Genomic DNA, 9,087 nt, shown 5'->3' with positions numbered 1-9,087 from the left:
GAGCCAGGCTGCTGAGCACAGGCTAGCGGAGGGAGCAGGGGGCAGGACAGGCTGGACGGGGCATGTCAGCCTGTACCCCACCCCCATCCCATCCCAGCCAGGAGGGGCAGGGCGGCTCTGGCCCAGTGCTTCTAGGCTCTGGTCCTGGGCTGCGGAGGGGGCTCGCGTGCAGTGTCGGGTCCGGCACTGGTGGGGCCTGCTGCCAGGAGCCTGGAGCCATTAGCGTGTTCTTCAGATGCCTGCTGGTGGGGAGATGAGGACATGTGATTTGTCAAAGTGAGTCAGGAGTGAAAGCCAAGGCCAGGTGGCCGCCTCGGTAAGAAGCTCTCTGAGTTTCTGTAACTACAAGCTCTTGATTGAGCATAATAAAGAGCACCGAGGAGCCCTCATTAGGCGGCCGTGAAACACTGCTTGGGCTTGGCTTTCCTCTTGCCCGGCTGCTCACCGAAGCCTTCTTCTTTCATCTCCAAGGCCTTTAATTGGCAGCCTGAGCCCAGAGAATTACCTCAGGAGATGGCTGGGGCCTGGGTTGGACTCTGCCTCCTCAGCCCCTCCCTACTCAAGTCCCTGAAGTCTCTGCTGCGTCCTTGAGCTTACGCTGAGCAGGGTTGGGAGGTCTTGAGGAGTCCCGCCCACCACCAGGTGGGGAACCGTTCATAGACCTTGAACGCATGGTGCCTTGGGGCCTATGTTCGGGAATTCAGGTTGTGCACTGCTCAAGGGCACCGTATCTAAGAGGCATCACCCACATGGTAGACGCACACTAATTTATGTGGGAGCACGCTGACGGCGCAGAGACTCTAGGTCTCCAGATAGGTAGCAAGGAGGAACCACCTTTGACCTGAAGTCCCAGTGGCACTCGGGCCGTGCACAAACTCTCAACACAGTCTTGTGGGTTCTGTGCCACGTGCACTGCAGCTGCCTGTGCAGTCTTACCACCTGACGCCCCTTCATGCCTGATTTCCAGGCCCTTGAGCCTTTGAACCTGACGCTGTTGCCTCACCTGGGGGTGGGGGGCAGAGAAGGTCGGAGTGGAAGAGGGGCACTCAGAGTGTGTGTGCTGCTGGCCCTGCGTGTGCCCCCGTGGTGTGTGTGTACATGGAGCTAGGGGTGCTACCCACCAGGCAGAGCCATTCACGTCACGCAGAAATAAACTAACTCCATCTTTCATTTTTATCCCGAAGAAGGGACATCTCTTCCTACTTTGCCCACAGGTGCCACCTGGGTCTGCCAGGCCCTTCCCTAGCTCACGGGGACACAGCCTTTAGCGCCACCACCCATGTGGTGAAGACTCACCCTCCGTGCCCCTGGGTAAAGTGTCAGCTCTCTAGTAGCTACAGCTCTGCTCCCAGGATCAGCCTTGACCTGGACCCTGACTCATACTCATCTTAGTCTCTTAACCTTGGGGCTAGACCCAGATCTGTGGCCCTGCCTGGTGTCCACTGTGTCCGAGCCCCTTGCCTGCAGCCTACCTGCCCTTCAGAGCGCTCAGCCAGGGGCAAAGGCAGTGTCCAGCTACGGCAAGCAGAGAATTGAGTTGAGAAAACACTTCTGAAAGCAGACCTAGGGAAGGGGTGGGGTACAACTGGAGAGCATTTGCGATACGGCATCCTTTGACACTGTGGTCCCGCTCCAGGAAATTTGTGCTTAAGAGAAAATCAAGGATGTGTGCACAGATTTTGCCAGAAAGATGTGAGTTGAAGCATTGTTTGTTCTAGCAATAGCTGGAAATAAACCAAGTGAACATCACGGGAAGGAGTGACAGATCACAGGCAGCCCTCTGCTTTCATACACAGTGAGTGTTCCCAGAAATGTATCCAAATGTCAAATATTTGGAAGTTGGACACCTGCTTATTTTTAAAAACTAACAATAGCTTTTAAAGTTATGAGAGATGTTTGTATTCCCCACTGGCCCCCAAGTTAAAAACATTATCAAATCACTAAACATGCCTAACCCTTTAGACACAATCTTTAGTAATATGTGTCTTAGTTTGGGTTTCCCCGAAAATAACACAAGACAAAAAATTGAATGCAGTGCAGGTAGATTATTTGGGAAGTGACCCCAGGAAATGCTGATTTGGGGTGGAGGGTAGGGAAATGAAAAAGGGAAGGAGAGAAAGCCGAGAAAGGGTGATTCTTCCAGCAAGTTACCACTACGGGCAACTGGAACTTACCTCCACCAGGGTCTCTGGGAAACCATGCAGAACATTCCTCTCCCCAGGGGTGGGGGAGTTGGGGTATTTATCCACCACCGCCCATCAGTCATTGGCTGCAGCTGCTCCTGAGGGTGTGGGCTTCCTAGCACCAGCCAGAGAAAGCCCTGTGGCAGAGTCCCGAGGGCTGGGATGGGAAGCCATTTTGGAGTGCCCAGAAATGGGAAATGCTGAGGGGAGTCTATTACAGTATGTGTCTAGATTCTCTATGTTTTTCTTTAATCTGTTCTTTTCTTTAACAATTCAACCTACAGGTGGCAAAGAAATTCAGAGGATATTCATTTGAGAATGAAGATTTCCTGCTTGATTTCCCATCTTTGTCACAGTTTAATAATTACTAGCATCAACATTTCTGTTTCTATTTCCCACTGGTTTTTATAAAATACTAAGTTCCAGGGGGCTTCCCTGGTGGCACAGTGGTTGAGAGTCTGCCTGCCGATGCAGGGGACACCGGTTCATGCCCCGATCCGGGAAGATCCCACATGTTGTGGAGCCGCTGGGCCCGTGAGCCATGGCCGCTGAGCCTGCGCGTCCGGAGCCTGTGCTCCGCAACGGGGGAGAGGCCACAACAGTGAGAGGTCCGCGTATCACAAAAAAACAAAAAAACAAACAAACAAACAAACAAAAAAAAATACTAAAGCAACCTCCAATTAAGTGCATAAAGAATAACAAAAATAACTAACACATATAAACACATACTGTGGGCTAGATTTACTTCATCCTTGCAGCAATGCTATGGGGTAGATATTATTACCGTTATTGTTGCTTTACAGATAAAGAAATGGGGGCTCAGGGAAGTTAAGTAATTTGCTCAAGGACATGATGGGCAAAGCCTGGCAATCTTGCTCCGGAGTGCATGCTCTGTCTGTGTGACTGCTAGAAATGGTCCCCCAGCTGATTGATGAAAGCCTGAGTGTGGCACATGACAGGGAGTTGAGGGGTGTCAGTATTAATGTATATAAATGTAGATTTTTCAAACTTGGATATATCAACACCATCATGGCACAAAACAGTTGATGGCTGTAGCAGGTCCAAATTTAAATCTGTTAACTCGATTGGGCTTGAAACATTGTTTTATCATTTCCACAGGCTGAAATGAGTATTATTTTAAGACACATTGCACCAAATGAGGGAAATTCATCTCAGTCAGCTGGGGGGCTGCCTTGACCCTTTCCCAAGGGATGAGGAGGTGTTTAGCGTCAGACATTAGGGTGGGGGGTTGCTTTGCCATTTGTTAGTGGGCCCCTCGTGCACACCGTCTCCACCATCCTGCCCCAGAATCCTCCTTGCCGGGGGGCTGGCTCTGTAGCAGTACTTCCATGCCCCTCAAAGTCAGGAGCCTTACTGCCACTGTTCCAGCCACTCTTGAAGACCGGTTTCCCTCTACTTTCTGAGATCAATGCCTGCATCTGTGTGAGACCACTGTCATGCCCCCCACCCCAAAACGCCCCACGCGCTCCCGCCTCCCCTGCCCACCTCCACATGCAGGGACTCTGCCTGGAAGAGGGAGGGGAGGGAGGGGGGACTCGTGCAGTAGTCCCTCCTTAGGAAACCAACAGCAGCTCAGCTCTTGTCCTAGCCCCTTTATTTCTCCTTTTCCCCCATCGAGGAAATCTTTCTTCCTTTCTTCCTTCCTCCCTCCCTCCCTCCCTCCCTTCCTTCCTTCCTCCCCTCCTACCTTTCTTTTTTTCTTTCGAGACTAAGAACAGCAGCTCTGCCTAGTGACTGTATACCTCCAAATCCGGTGTATTATACAAGAGAAAGATTCCTTTCTCTTCCCACTGTTCTGGTTGTCTATTGCTGCATGACGAACCACTTCCAAAACAGCCATATAAAACATACATTTTCTTTTGGTCTAGGGTCGCCAGATAAAGTACTACAGATATTTTACCTGTAAGTACTGTACTTATTTAAAGTTAAAAACATTAAAATTTATCTTTAAACACTATATGGATAAAAATTTAATCCCAGTTAAATTTGAATTTTAGATCAATAATATATAATTTTTTAGTCTAAGTATGTCCCAGGCATATTTGAGACATACTTAGACTAAAAAACTACTCATTGTTGATCTGAAATTCAAATTTAATGGAAAGTCTTATATTTTTGTGGGGTTTTTTGTTTTGGTTTTGCTTTTGTTTGAAATTGGGCAACGCCGTCTTGGTCACAGTTTTGTGGGTCAGGAAATTGGGTGGGGTTTGGAGCGGTTGAAGGGTGCCCTACCATGGTGGTTCTTCATGCACATGTCTGGTGCCTGGGTACCGCATGGCCTCACACTCTTCCTTCAGGTGAAGTCTCACCCTCCAGGGCTTTTCCATGCAATTAAGGATTCTCACAGAAGGGCAGGCTCAGGTAGCCAGACTTCCTACACGGAGGCTCTGAGACCTGGCTCTGAGAACAGGAAATGAAAGCTGCCGGTCTCCTAAATCTTGGGCCTGTCAGTCGGTGCACTATCCCTTCCTCCTTATTCTATTGGTCAAGCAGTCACAAAACCCACTTGGCTTCCACAGCAGGGGACATAGACCTCACCTCTTAAGGGGAGCAGTGGCAAAGAATTTGCAGTCATCTTTAATCTACTGCACCCACTGAGAAGGAATAGATTTTCAGCCACCCCAAAGCTTGACTACTGTGTGTGTTTCTCTCTTTCAGCATCCCTTTCCTAAGGCAATGAGAACAGCTCGTTTCAGCTTCTGTCTGGTTGGGAGAAGGGTCCTGGGAAAAGAGGATATTCAGAAGGGTAGGGGAATTTCAATTAGTGTTTCAATGTGTGATTCCTCAACAAAACAAAATCATAGGGTTGTAACAAAAAAAAAAATCATATAATCATATAATAATATATAACAATTCAGAAAGATATGAATAAAATATTAAGTGTAAAAATCAGGTGACAAAAATGTGTTTACAGTATAAAGTTTTAAAAAAATGTTACAGTATAAATGTTGGAGAGCTATATGCAAAAATACTGGCAGTAGTTTATCTGTAAAAGGTGTGATTCTGGTACATTTTATTCTTTCTGCTTGTACATGTTTTTGATATTTTATAAAATGAATGTGTGTCACTTTTAATTTAGAAAAAAAGAGGTTATCATAAAATAAAACAACAATGAATCCACCGTCCTCCTAATTATTAACCAGTTCATTCTTTGTACAAATTCTGCTGGGTATCTATCATGTACCAGTTTCTATTCTAGGCACTGGGGATTCTGCCATGAACAAGCCAGACAAGGTCTTCTCCAGAGCCTCTGGGGAGAGCAGTCCCTGCCAAAACTTTGATTTTGGACTTCTAGCCTCCAGAACTTGAGAGAATTTTCTGGTTTTTTTTCAGTCACCCAGGTTGTGATAATTTGTTGCAGCAGCCCTGGGGAACTAACACAAGCCCGTTTTTCCTTGCAACTTACTAACCGATGATATAGATTTCCATTTGGAAGTAGGTAATCTAATTGTCCCCACTTTACAGATGGGGAAACTGAGATTCTGTGAAGATCAGTAGTTTGTCCCAGACCCCACAGAGCATGGCTTCCACAGCAGGGCCAGGGCTCAAACCCTGGTTTCTCGTCCCCAGTGTTTAGGCTGTCTCCATGATGCCACAGCTTGTAGACCTGGGTTTCCAGCAGTTTCTACTAAGTCTCATGCAACTGTTTCTAAGGTCATCACTCCCTGTCCTGCCTATCACCCTGCAGTGACAAAGAAACCAGCCGTGGGGGACTCTCCATGACAGGAGTACCTCCTCCTCTTGGCGGATGAGGAGGAACTCTTTCTTGCATCAGGCCCTGCCCTGTTCCTGCATCTCTAACTGGCTGCTGAGTCCACGCTGGGATGAATGGGACTCAGACAGCTGTTTCCAGGTGTGCTCACTGCCATTTACCAGCAGCTGCTGATAAGCCCTCTACATCATTTCGTTTAGGCCAGGGTATACCCCTCACTCAAGAAACCTCAGCCTCTCCTCTGACAGGCAAGGAGCTGCTGCCATTGTTTTCTTTTCTTTAAACAACTTTTTTCTCCAGATTCTAAAATAAACACATTCTTTTTGAAAAACAAAAACAAAAACAGAAAAGATAATGAAGGACAGAAGAAAATAGAACTGACTTATAGGCACCAGCAGTTCTTGTATATAAATGTGCAGAAGGAAAAACAACTATAGTCAGGTACGCATCTGGTTATGCTGCTCATATAGACACATTCACAGAACAAATTCAACTATGTTTAAAAATGAACAGCTTTACATAAACTCTTTTTCCTTTCGGAGAAATCTGGCCATTTTGCACTCTATCCTAAGCACTTCCCCAAGGTTGTTAACAATTCTTTGTAAATACCATTTTTAATGGCTGCATACTATTCTCTCAAGTAGGTCACCACTTACTGATCATTTATTATCTATTACTAAGCACTCAGATTTTTTTCTAGTTTTTCAGTACCTTCAAGAAAACACTGTTGATTGGGATTGACATATATACACTAATATGTATAAAATAGGTAACTAATGAGAACCTGCTGTATAAAAAAATAAATAAAATAAAATTCAAAAAAAAACCCCACTGTTATGGACATACTTGACATAAGACTTTGTGTACCTTTCAGATTATGCTCTTGGCCTGAAATTACTGGGTTTAAGGCTAAACACATAACATTTTTACAGCTTTATTGCAGTATAATTTGGAAAACATAAAACTCACCCATTGTAAGTGAATAATTCAATGCTTTTTACAAAGTTATACAGTCATGCAATCACCCCCGCAATCCAGTTTTAGAGCATACTTGTCACCATAAAACATTTCCTCAAGTTCTTTTACTGTCAAACTCACTCCCACTCCAGCCCCGAACAATCACTGATCTCCTTGATATATAGATTTGCCCTTTCTGGACATTTCATATAAACAGAATCATACAATATGTACTCTTTTTCTACATGACTGCTTTTTCTTAGCACACTGTTTCTGTGATCCAGTGATACAGCATGAATTAGGACTTTGTTCCTTTTTATTGCCGAGTAGTATCTCATTGTATGGATACACCACATCTTGTTCATCTATTTATCTGTTGGTGGAAATGTGGATTGTTTCCAGTTTTCGCCTATTAAGAATAACATAGCTATGAATATTTACCTACAAGTCTCTGTGTGGACATGTTTTTACCCATTTCTCTTGAGTAGATACCTAGGAGTGGGTCGTATGGTAAGTTTTTATTAAATTTTTGTAAGAAGTCACCAAGTATTTTCCAAAGTAGCTGCATCATTTTACCTTCTCACTAGCAATGTATCAAGGTTACACTTGTTTCACATCCTCACCAACACTTGTCGCTTTGATTATTGCCATTCTGATAGGTATGCATTAGTATCTCTTTGTGGCTTGAATTCACATTTTCTTAATGACTAATGATGTTGAGCATCGTTTCATGTGCTTCTTAGCCATTTGTATATCTTCTTTGGAGAAATGTCTATTTGAATCTTTTGCTCTTTTTTTTTTTTTTTTTTTTTGCGGTACGCAGGCCTCTCACTGTTGTGGCCTCTCCCGTTGCAGAGCACAGGCTCTGGACATGCAGGCTCAGCGGCCATGGCTCACGGGCCCAGCCGCTCCACGGCATGTGGGATCTTCCCAGACCGGGGCACGAACCCATGTCCCCTGCATCGGCAGGCAGACTCTCAACCACTGCGCCACCAGGGAAGCCCAAGCCCATCATTTTTTAATTGAGCTGTATGTCTTTTGTTGTTCTTTATACATTCTGGAAAAAATCCTTTATCAGATATATAATTTACAAATCTTTTCTCCCAATCTTTGGCTTGTCTATCATATTTTTATTATTTTATTATTTTTATTTTTTTAAATATCACAAATGAGGTCTTTTATTTGTCACCATTAAAAGTCTGATTTATAAACAGATTCTTGGACTGGTGGCTCATATCCATCAGCTCGTTCAACTTTAACACCTGCCTCGTCCCCAGTAGCTTTTCCAGAACTACTACCTTCACCTTGTAGCTCCATGAGTTTTCCCAATTCAAACTTGGGTTTCTCCAGCATTTTTACTTTTCTAACAAAGACATCATGGAGTGGATAAATAGATTGGCGGGCCTTCTCTATGTCTTTTCCAGTGCTGTCTGGAATCAGATTATTGACCACCTCTTTCAAGTCATTTGTCTCCACGTCTCGGGTCATGATTTCCATCATCTCCTTGTGGATCTGGCGGACCTGCTGGTGCTGGGCATAAGAGGCCTTCCGAATCTGATCGTCGTGTTTTTTAGTAAAACCCACACAGAAAAGACGAAGCAAATAACCATGGGTAGTCTTGACATCAACGTGAGCTTCAGTCATGGTCTGCCATTTTTTGACCATGGAGCACATTTTGTCACGGGCAAGGTCCATGCCATGGAAATCAGTCAGGCAGTTTTTGCCCTGAACGTCCTCAGTAATAAGCTTGAATTTTCGAAATGCAGCTTCATCATTCTGCAGATCAGCAAGGCTCACTTCAAACACACGACCCTTGAGGCCATCAGATGCGATTTTGGTTCCTTGAGTTCTAATGACTAGTGTTTTCCCAATATTTCTTACATTGAACATAGCTGGTGCTTTCACATCATACCAATCTTTCTTAGAAAATGGGTCAACCACTTTCTTCTTGGCTCCCTTTTTACCGTCTTTTGTAAGGCGCTTCTTCTTTCCGACCGCCATGGTGCTGCTCTGAGAGCCAAAAGGCTATCATATTTTTAAATGATGTTTGTTGAAGAGCAAAAGTTTTTAATTTTGATAAAGTCCAATTTATTTTTTTTGGATTACCCTTTTTTGTGACTTGTCTACGAAAGCTTTGCCTTACATAAAGTCGCAAAGATTTTTTTTCTCCAATGATTTCCTCTAGAAGGAAACTGAACATAATTTGAAAATGAT

The 9,087-nt window shown here is 44.8% G+C and overlaps 1 pseudogene; it reads right to left on the bottom strand.

The window, feature by feature from the left end:
* Positions 1-8,029: 8,029 nt before the first annotated feature.
* Positions 8,030-8,874, bottom strand: LOC112407687 (40S ribosomal protein S3a pseudogene; annotated as a pseudogene).
* Positions 8,875-9,087: the final 213 nt, after the last annotated feature.

Source organism: Neophocaena asiaeorientalis, unplaced genomic scaffold, assembly GCF_003031525.2.
Source record: "Neophocaena asiaeorientalis asiaeorientalis breed wild unplaced genomic scaffold, Neophocaena_asiaeorientalis_V1.1 scaffold504, whole genome shotgun sequence".
Classification (NCBI taxonomy): Eukaryota; Metazoa; Chordata; class Mammalia; order Artiodactyla; family Phocoenidae; genus Neophocaena; species Neophocaena asiaeorientalis.
This window is presented reverse-complemented; position numbering and strand designations above follow the sequence as displayed.